The sequence below is a fragment of the Apostichopus japonicus genome, chromosome 9, assembly GCF_037975245.1.
Source record: "Apostichopus japonicus isolate 1M-3 chromosome 9, ASM3797524v1, whole genome shotgun sequence".
In the NCBI taxonomy this organism is placed as follows: Eukaryota; Metazoa; Echinodermata; class Holothuroidea; order Aspidochirotida; family Stichopodidae; genus Apostichopus; species Apostichopus japonicus.
This window is the reverse complement of record NC_092569.1, coordinates 29,290,279-29,300,474: the sequence shown is the minus strand read 5'-3', so window position 1 is coordinate 29,300,474 and position 10,196 is coordinate 29,290,279. Positions and strand designations below refer to the sequence as shown.

The 10,196-nt window shown below is 38.1% G+C and overlaps 1 long non-coding RNA gene across 1 annotated transcript; it reads left to right on the top strand.

Annotated features, from left to right (window-relative positions):
- Window positions 1-299: 299 nt before the first annotated feature.
- LOC139974388 (uncharacterized) lies at window positions 300-5,272 on the top strand. The gene is made up of 2 exons (XR_011795469.1): window positions 300-735; window positions 2,180-5,272. It is a non-coding gene; the product is annotated as an uncharacterized lncRNA (long non-coding RNA).
- Window positions 5,273-10,196: the final 4,924 nt, after the last annotated feature.

Sequence of the window (10,196 nt, the reverse complement as noted above, 5' to 3'; positions counted from 1 at the left end):
AATTTTGGCCGAAAAGGCCTCCCAGATCGCTGGAAATGGCACTTCCCAGGCCTTGTAAGTTGCATCTAAGCATTTTCTATTTTGAAATTACTAGCGATATCATAAAAAATATGCTAAAAAAAAACTATGCCACCAAATATTGGGGGGATATTAGATACTATATCCCCCACCTAAAATATTGGGGGGGGGACATGTCCCCCCCCCCGTCTCCCCCATGATCGTCGCCCATGTACGATGGACTCTAGAAAAAAGAACACTGTTCGTCAAAGCTAGTAACCGTGAAAAAAAAAAAAAAAAAACCTGCAGATTGATAGTATGTGTCGTATGTTGTTGTGTGGTGCTGTGTAGTTCTCGTATAGCTTTCGTATAGTATACAGTAGATTGGTGACGTAATGACAGACTGTTGGTGTTCGTTGTGTAATATCTGTGACATTATATCTTTGCAAGGCAGTGGTTGGCTTGTTGCAGATCACTGTACATCAGGATGTATTAATATACATATCAAGAATTCTTCAAATATCTCTTAGAATTGGTACCAAGTGACTATAACACTTGTAGACATATTGATTGCCTTATAAGCCAATTATTACGACAATTGTTATGTTTGTAAACACAACCAGCTTGTACTAAATTGAATTGAAATATTAAGATTGTCATATATTTTTTTCTAAATTTACAGATTTTCCCCAAAACTTCCCTGCCCGTTCAGCAGTTAAAGTAGCTGGCCTTGTAGTGGTAAGTGTTCTATGAGTAGCAGTGTTTGGAATTTCTCATAGAAAATTCAGTATTTTACACAGTAATTTGATGTTTAGTTCATTGAACAGTCCAGCTTGCAGCTCTCTCCATATCTGGAAATGCTTTTTAATGGTTGAAACTTCTCAAGGCACCTTTATCAGCTTCTCATTGAAAATACTGTTAAGCTTTAAATTATTGCAAGGTTTCTTCTTTTTACAATTTGCTTGGAAAAGATTAGAGGAATTATGAAGTTGAAGGTTTACAGTCTTGTTTGAGACCAAAGGCCTCCTCACACAACTCATTGGTTACTTGTCACAACCACACACCAAAGTGTGCACAATTCAAGCAATCCTTCCTGGTGCACTACAGTGCACCACATCCACGTGTCCCCTAAGGGAGTTCCCATAGGGTGCAGCCACAAACAGGTGCATGCAACTATATTTACAAATGTCCTCGCAAGTCCCCATTTATACACTTGGGTGAAGAGAGGCGATGGAGATAAAGTTCCCTGCCCAAGCACACAATGTATTAAGGATTACGTGTCATTTGAGCACATTTGATAGATATGCTAATATTCTACTTTTAAATATTCATCAAGATTGATATCTACCAGCCATATTCCTATTCCATTTTCTCTGATATCAACCACCTTAATCATCCTCCCATGGGTTTCATGCTGCGATGTTTATAAAGAACATTAAAGCTTGAAATGCTGGCCATTTTTCTTTAATCGCTCGGTTCCATTTCGAACGGTCTAGCTGAAGGTGTGTCTGGATGTGATGCAGTCTGTGGTTAATCTAAGAAGGGACAGTGCCTCTGTAAACACTTGCCAGCCTTTTGCAAGAAGAATTTGAATTGATTAAATGGATGCTTACTTTGTTAAATGTTAACAGATTGAATCTTTTTTGCTTCAAAATTGTAGTTTTGGGACTTAATGATGACAGAGACAAAAAAAGGTGTGCAAAGTACTTTGAACTTTGAAACTTTGAACCGTTTTACAGAGTTTATAAAAGTGTCTCCACCATTGACGTTCTAAGCATAATCATGCAGCTTTGTCAAGAGAGTAATTGGGGGCAAGAGTGTTACTGTTTTTTTTCATGGGTTCGAATATTCTAAAGAAGAGGAAGTGAAGAGGAAGATATAACACATGATTTGACAATTGATTTTGATATAGATTAATTGTACAGAAATAGAGACTACAGAACTGTGGGCTCATGGATCTGACTTTGAAGGCAAAACAAAATGGTACTTTGTATTCTTAAAGAAAGGGACAAGATGAGACCATCTGGATATCTTCTTTGAAAGCTTTCAGTAACAATGTCAAATAATGTATGAAAGTTAGCATCCCTTCAATGAATTAAAAATATATATATTTTTCAATCTTTTTGATATCCAGAACAAATCTGAAATTTAATTTTGATCTTGTTTTGAATGATCATTTCAGAATGCAAGAATCGAGATAGAATGCATAGCGTTATTGGCCATGCCGTTCGACCTGTGATTGGACGGTTGTCTATCTTGAAACTGATGACAATTGCCATGACAACTTCATCACCTCATTATAATAGTAGAATTGCGAAATTTGCTGCTGTAATAATGAAGAAAATCATACAGATTCAATATATGTAAACACAAAATGGATTTTTGACTTTATAGGCAACAGTTTATAATGAAAGAGAAAAGTGGATTCCATTCTATTTTAATTTGATTCTTGGAAAGAAGATGGCGCATCCAGCCGAGATGCAGCGATCGATATGAAAATGAAATAATGATGCGTTGCTTCATGATTTTTGATTACAAGGCAGACAAAACAGCATAAAGTACTTAGTGAGGTCAATTGCTTGGGATTTTTGAGAAGTGGTTTATTCAAATGAAGATTACAAGTTACGCTGCTATAGGGCATGCTGTATGAATCAAAAACGATGATGTGGAAAGTTCAGATTTTAAAATGACCACTTTGCTATTTACATGTGGACTATACTGTTAAGAAAGTGTCTTGGAGGTAAAATCAGAATTGTTAGCAAGTGTCACATGGATGGGTCAAGACACTAGTGGGTCCAGAGTACTCACTGACAGAAGGGGTGGGCAAATGATTTTTTCCAGACTGTGCCCTGGGTGTTATATTTTTGCAAAATGTATAGCAAAGTTAAAGTAATTGTAATAATGTCCAAATTATTATTATCGTATTTGCCTGATCTTCCTCACCAAATTCGTGGGGTGTGTGCCGTACCTACCTTGCCAAATTGGTAAGTGAATAGCACGAAACCTGCATATGTCACTTTTAATTCAACATATGTCGATCTCTTCCACATATGTATGTATTGTATGTATTTTAGATCCTCCTGCAAGCAGGAACTCGGGAAGAAGCCTCATTGGCTTATCAAAGCCGCAAACTGACCGAAATCAGTCTCTAAGATTCATATTTAACGTCCATGATTATGAATTGTCAGTTGTCAACAACTCTGTAACTTGACAACATACATTAAACTTGGAGTGACTCGAACTGGGGTCCATATGATTGGAAGGCAACGGCGTTAACCACTGAGCTAACACTCCTTGGTGTTGATTCCTTGCTGATATGTTGATTCCTTCCAATCGAAGCACTAGAAAATATCATGTGACAATTGCGGTCCAATAAGAGCATGAAAAACTGACATGTGTCAATTTACTTAGACTTATGTCAGTTGAATTTGACGTATGTCGAGTTCGTCCAATCAGAGCACCAACATCTGTCAGTGTAATTCAACAAATGTGGATTTCTATGGCAAGTTTAGAGAAGGACAGGAGCGTGACGAGTGTTACCTCGAACGCCTAGCGTTAGTCTTCCAGGCTAATAACATACGCGATGACAGAGCCGTGAGTACGTTCCTCACTGTGGTAGGTCCGGTAGCCTATGCGTTGTTAAAATCGCTATCGTCACCGACGGGCTACAATCCAGGCTTCGTCGTACTACGAGGATCGACCCCGTCAGGCTACAATCCAGCCTCCGCTGTACTATAAGGATCGACCCGGTCGGGCTAAAATCAAGTCTTCGTCGTACTATGAGGATCGACCCCATCGGGCTACAATCCAGGTTTAGCCGTACTTTGAGGATCGACCGCAAATTTGGCATGCATTCCCAATGATGATGGATTTATTGTGTTTAACTAGTGTCATACGTTTCTACTTTATCGAAGTGGATGATATAGTAGAGAAAATCAAGGGATACTCGTCAGTTCCATATACAATAATAAGTTTGATAATCAAACATCATTGACCCGTTTGTGACGCCCAGCTTGATATCCCAAGAAGATAAGCATGGGTAAACCTCATATTTGGTGTGTAGAAGTATCACATTGAGGGAAAGAAGCCAATTGTTTTTGGTAGAGGTCAAAGTTCATTTTGGGTCACCAGTGGTCAAATTTTGAAAACCTTGCTAACTCGATATTGCAAGAAGAGAAGCGTGGGGAAAACCTCATTTTGGTTTGTAGAAGTAACACATTGATTACAAGAAGCGTATTGTTTTTGGTGGAGGTCAAATGTTATTTTGGGGTTATCAGCCGTCAAATTGTGAAAACCTTGTAAACATGATATTGCAAGAAGAGAACCTTGGACAGATCTAATATTTGCTTTGTAGATGTACCATACCAAATTTATGGAGCCTGTTATTGCTTTTGGTGGAGGTCATAGGTCATTTGAAGTCAACAAACGCCAACCATTACTTCATTCCCCTCTCACCTATCTCTCTACACTAACACACCTTCCTAAACATAATATCGCAAGGGTAGCTTGGACAGATCGCATATTTTGTATGTAATTGTACCACATCGAGTACAAGAAGCCTTAAGTTGTGGGCGGAGGTCAATGGTCGTTTGAGTTCACATGGGTCAAATTGTGAAATCATGATTTACACAATTTTTCAACAAGGACAGATGTCATATTTAGTATGTTGATGTATCTATCACATTTGGCACAAGAAGCCTGTTGTTGAGATCAATGGTCATTTCAGGACAGCCTGTGTCATTATGAATGTATTGTTTGTCACATCACACTGATTTTCACTGTAATATTAAGATCAAGTATGTTGCACACCCTTACTATACATTACGTCAGATACATGAAGAAAACTGCCCATGTTACATCATCGAAACCACAATGCATTATTTGCATTCTGGTTATTACAGCTAGTCATTTTCAATGGTTTTAAGCACTCGAGGCTTATATTAAAAGATTTTCTAGTCCGCAGACAAAAACGTTCATCATAATATTTTCCACCACCACTCATAAAACAGTACTGTTCGGTTTTAACCTTCTTAAACATTTAACTCAAATTCACAGCAATTAAATGAAAAGCCTCCTCTAGTAGAGTTAATGTATAGGCCAACTTGGATATACGAGGAAGATTATTAACTGTGATTTCAACTGTTCATTAGGCCTAAATATGAACCGAAGTTGTTGGGAATATTTGCGGCACACAACGTTCATTCATAATTTGATTCTATACATGCTGGCAAGAAACCTTCACCCTGCAGGACTAACATGTAATGTGCAAACATCAGCATGTTTGGTTTCCTATGTTTAATTACACTATATTGTTTTGAATTAAGATGAGCTGTTTCAATTCAGTTCAATATTTTTTTCTTTATTTCTTTATTCCAGTATAAATTATATAAAATGTATAACAAGGACCAATTATATATATGAAAACCAATGATTAATTGAGTAAAATGATTAGAACAGAGACAGATTAAAATAAAAGCTATAGTGTGAATTAGTCCAATTTTCCTCAATGAAACTACATTAGTCACTGATTAAGCGATTCGGTAAACCTGTGTTGAAAGCACTTGAATTTATATTAAGTGATATGTGAATATAAATAAATTACCTTAAGGGATGTGAAGTTCACAATATGCCAATGACTGTGATATATTCGATTTCAAATGCAACACAATTTTGAAGTATTTATTATGTATCTTACAACAACAACAACAACATGTACCCTGAAACAAATTTATCATTGTACGTCTGACATCACATCTGCTTGCTTCAAGTTTTTGGTCTCCAGTATCAATCTGATGTTAACTGAAAACGTTGCCTAGAAAATGAATTCAAACTTCAACTGGAAGCTTACATTGTATTCCTCTTTCATCACTCCAAAATAATCTTTCACCTGGAATAGCCTTTTTATAAGTTTGGTTATCTATCGCCGACTGGTATCAGGGAAAATATAATCCGTTGCCATAACAACCTCAAAAAGTCAATAAACAAACTCTGATTATGTTTTTTTTCCATCAATATGGAATATTTTATGAAAGATAGTGACGATCATTAATCGCCGCATTTACTAGAAATTAATTAAGAACTTCCATTTTATATTACAGTTTTGAGTTTTCTATAGAACACGTGCGACTTTTTATACAACACTCAATCACAATAGGTATATGAATACATAATTGTCATTGCCACCGCTTGCTTACTGTTTAAAATTCGGGCAATATGCTGATAACTTTTCGGGCACCTACTGAAAAAAAAGATAATTTGCAATGTGTATTTCAGTGGTTAAACTTATATTATTATTACCATTAATATTTTAACGACTTCCTCAAAAATTATAACCAATATGGAAGGGTAATAACACTGAAAATTGTTGTATGTTATCGGCATGCGATGTAAAAACCGATGAATGCCTATATGTTATGCACATCCAAATGTGGAACGCGCGCATACAGTTTCTCAAAGTGGCAAGGAAAACGTGGTAAATATGACTGATTAAAAGTCAATTTTGACCGAAATTTTTCAATTTTTAGGTCATGCACAATCACAGGAATAAATGAATAGGCCTAGATTAACTAGGGTGCGACAGTCGGAAATTCCAACTGTCGCACTCCAATTTTCCAACTATCGTCAGTTTTACAAAGTTTTGGGGAGAGACACCCCCCCCCCCCTCTGGCATCCTCTCTAGCGACGTCCCTGCATGTACCCAGTGTTCTCACTGTGGAGTAAACTCCGGTATCACTCATCATAAAGGTAACATGGGATGCGCTGCCACGGAATATATTCCCTATTTCGTTCCCCAATATTAGGGAACGGGCACCGTCTTTCAAACACCATCTACAACTAAACAAATATGTACAGGCTTGGGCTCTAGCTATGAAGTGTTGTCTCTTATGATAATGACGGAGCGCACTAGTTTTCTACTGGAATCGCCCAAAGATGCGGCGTCCGTAATCCGAGGAACCAACGAACTTCTCTGCTAACTCCCCAGGCTTCAACGGGCCTAGACGTTCGCGGTGATGATGGCACACCATCACAGAGTCATGGTGCTTCGTAGCCAAGTCTTCAAACGCCTCAACGCACTAAAAGATCTCTCGGCTTTCGTCGATCTGGTGGGGTAGACGAGGATCAACCACAAGAGCTGCTTCGACTTCACCAAACAGGCCATTCGGCTGGTTTCATCGACTTGAATATTTGTCTATACCCTTCAACCAACGACGACTGGAACTGGCCTCGAAAAATAGGAAGACTAATTGCTTAAGATTGTCGCAGAGCTCAGGGTACCAACTCACGAGATCTGGGTGGAATTCTCCACTCAGCAACATTGAGTGATATTCGATGATATGAATCCTGAGATGTGTAAGCCCTAACCAAATAGAGCCACGACACTACTCTTTTTCCAAATGTGTGTGTGTGTGTGGGCGTGTGTGTGTATGTGGGGGGGGGGTCATTTGATAGTGTGTTCCCCCATCGAAATGTGTGGGGACGTGTCCCCCCCCCCGTCCCCCTACCTGGATTGACGCCCATGCCCTCAGTGTGCTATTGCAGGTGTGATTTTGTCTTTTCCCTGATCTATATCTTTAATGATAAAACGGTTATATTGTCAACGGTTGAGTGATCGGATATCATATTTTTAATAAGTTTTAGCAATCCCTCATGCATCATTTTGATTCTCTATAAACCATCGTTTATTGATTGCTAAAAAGATTCATGAGTATACACACTGCCTCTTTTCAACCTTCTCTTATCATCCTATTCTTTCATTTATCTTTGTTTGTTGCATGCATGTGTACGATTGATATATCTCTTTTATAAGTAGAGTAGTTAAGTACATGTCATTTGTTGCTAAAATCTTACTTTTTATTATTATTAAATATATATGCTCTATGTCCGGTGGACAGAGCGAAATATATGTTGAGACTAGTTGGGACTAGTGGAACAGAGTTGTATGATGATCGCTCTGAGTTACAACTACTAGTGTTCCACTAGTCTCAACTAGTCTCAATATATATATATTTATATATATTGACTCAGAGTTTCGCGCGTTCATCAGACAACTCTGTTCCACTAGTCTCAACATAAATTACAGAAAGGGGCAAAGGGCTTCATCAGTCCAAAAATATACTTTCTCCATGGAATAGCCTTTTTATAAGTTTGGTTATCTATCGCCGACTGGTATCAGGGAAAATAAAATCCGTTGCCATAACAACCTCAAAAAAGTCAACAAACAAACTCTGATTATGGTCTTTTTTTCATGGAATATTTTATCAATCTGATGTTAACTGAAAAAGTTGCCTAGGAAATGAATTCAAACTTCAACTGGAAGCTTAGATTGTATTCCTCTTTCATCAGTCCAAAAATATACTTTCTCCATGGAAAAGCCTTTTAATTTAGTTTGGTTATCTATTGCCGACTGGTATCAGGGAAAATAAAATCCGTTGCCATAACAACCTCAAAAAAGTCAATAAAAAAACTCTGATTATGGTCTGTTTTTTTGGTTTTTTCATCAATATGGAATATTTTATAAAAGTTTGTGACGATCATTAATCGCCCTTTTACTAGAAATTAATTAAGAACTTCCATTTTATATTACAGTTTTGAGTTTTCTATAGAAGACTTGCGACTTTTTACACAACACTCAATCACAATAGGTATATGAATACATAATTGTCATTGCCGCCGCTTTCTAACTGTTTACATACGTATATGCTTTCAAGTGATCATGAAAAGAACGTTGGTTCTGAAAGGACACTTGTGTAGACTTTCCGTGTATAGGTATAATCAGGTAACAACTCCCATGGTATGTGTTACGCGATATCTCGACCATTTGATAATTTTCGTCAAAATGTCATGTTAGTAGAATTGTCATCACAATCTTGCTTTGTCAAGTTTAGTATATCTAACGCAACAACTCATAAATGTTAAATGTGATTCCAAGATATCGTGTTAATGATGTTTTGCATAAACTATAACAATGACTTTGTACATGTAAACAGGTAAACGTGCAAGAAGCAACTCGAGGAAATGGAAATTTTCGTCAAGATGTCACTTGTTCCTCACTCGGCAAATATCGCATATGTTGACACGCTGTCGAGGTATACTAACATAGTGCATTTACATCTTGTCTGCATGTGCCGTCAATGCCACCGTCATAAAAGAAAAGAATTGCTTTTTAATATACAATAATGAATAGACCTTTTTGCAAAATATATCAATTTTTGGCACCAAAAAAAGGAGGGTGGGGGGTGGCGAGCACACAATCCGTTTTGGGGTCAGATCTAAGGAAAAGGAGACCAATAACCATGGGCGTATAGGAGCCCAATTGGTTTGGGTGCTGTAACGATTTGCACGAAAAATGTAAGCAAAATTGAAGGGCGTACTGGTAAAACCCCCTCACCTTTTGAGAATGTGTTACTAACTTAAAAGGTGCTAAACTTAGATGCATACTGGTGCTACCATTGGAAGGAAACTTATGTATACAAGATTTTTACTTTCCAGGTTAGTCTCCCAATACATTTCCAGGTGCGTATCCAGGGGGGGGCGTTGGGGGCGCGCGCCCCCCGGGTAAGAAAAAGAGGAGAGAAAAAAAAGGGAAGAAAAAAGGAAAAAAGAGGGGAAAAAAGAGGAGGAGGAGAGGAAGGAAGGGAAAAGAAAAAGAAGAAAGAGAGAAAAAGGAGAAAAGGAGGGAGTAAAAGAAAAACGCGAATAGAAAGAGGAACAGTGACATCATTACAGCGCTGAAGGGTAGCCAGTGACGGATCAATGATTTCGTAAAAGTGTGACTCACCCTACCCCTTACACCGACAACTCCATTTTTTGACGTTTCCATTTTCCTCTCTCACTAATGATCTATATATATATACTATATATGGTCTATCATAACGCGTGTGTAGAATTGTGCTATGAAACCAACTGTGGCTGGTCTCGAACTCGACCGTGTCGTCGGGGAACATGACGATTTTTGGGATGGGGGCGACCGCCCGCCCCCCCCCCATTCAGCATTTTTTTAAATGATATCGCTAAGTAATTTCAAAATAGAAAGTGCTTAGATGCAACTTACAAGGCCTGGGAAGTGTCATTTCCAGCTATCTGGAAGACATTTTCGGCCAAAATTTGCTTGTACGCTTCGCGCTAACAAATGGTCCTGGGTAGTGCCATTTCCAGCGATCTGGGAGGCATTTTCGGCCAAAATTTTCTTGAACGCTTCG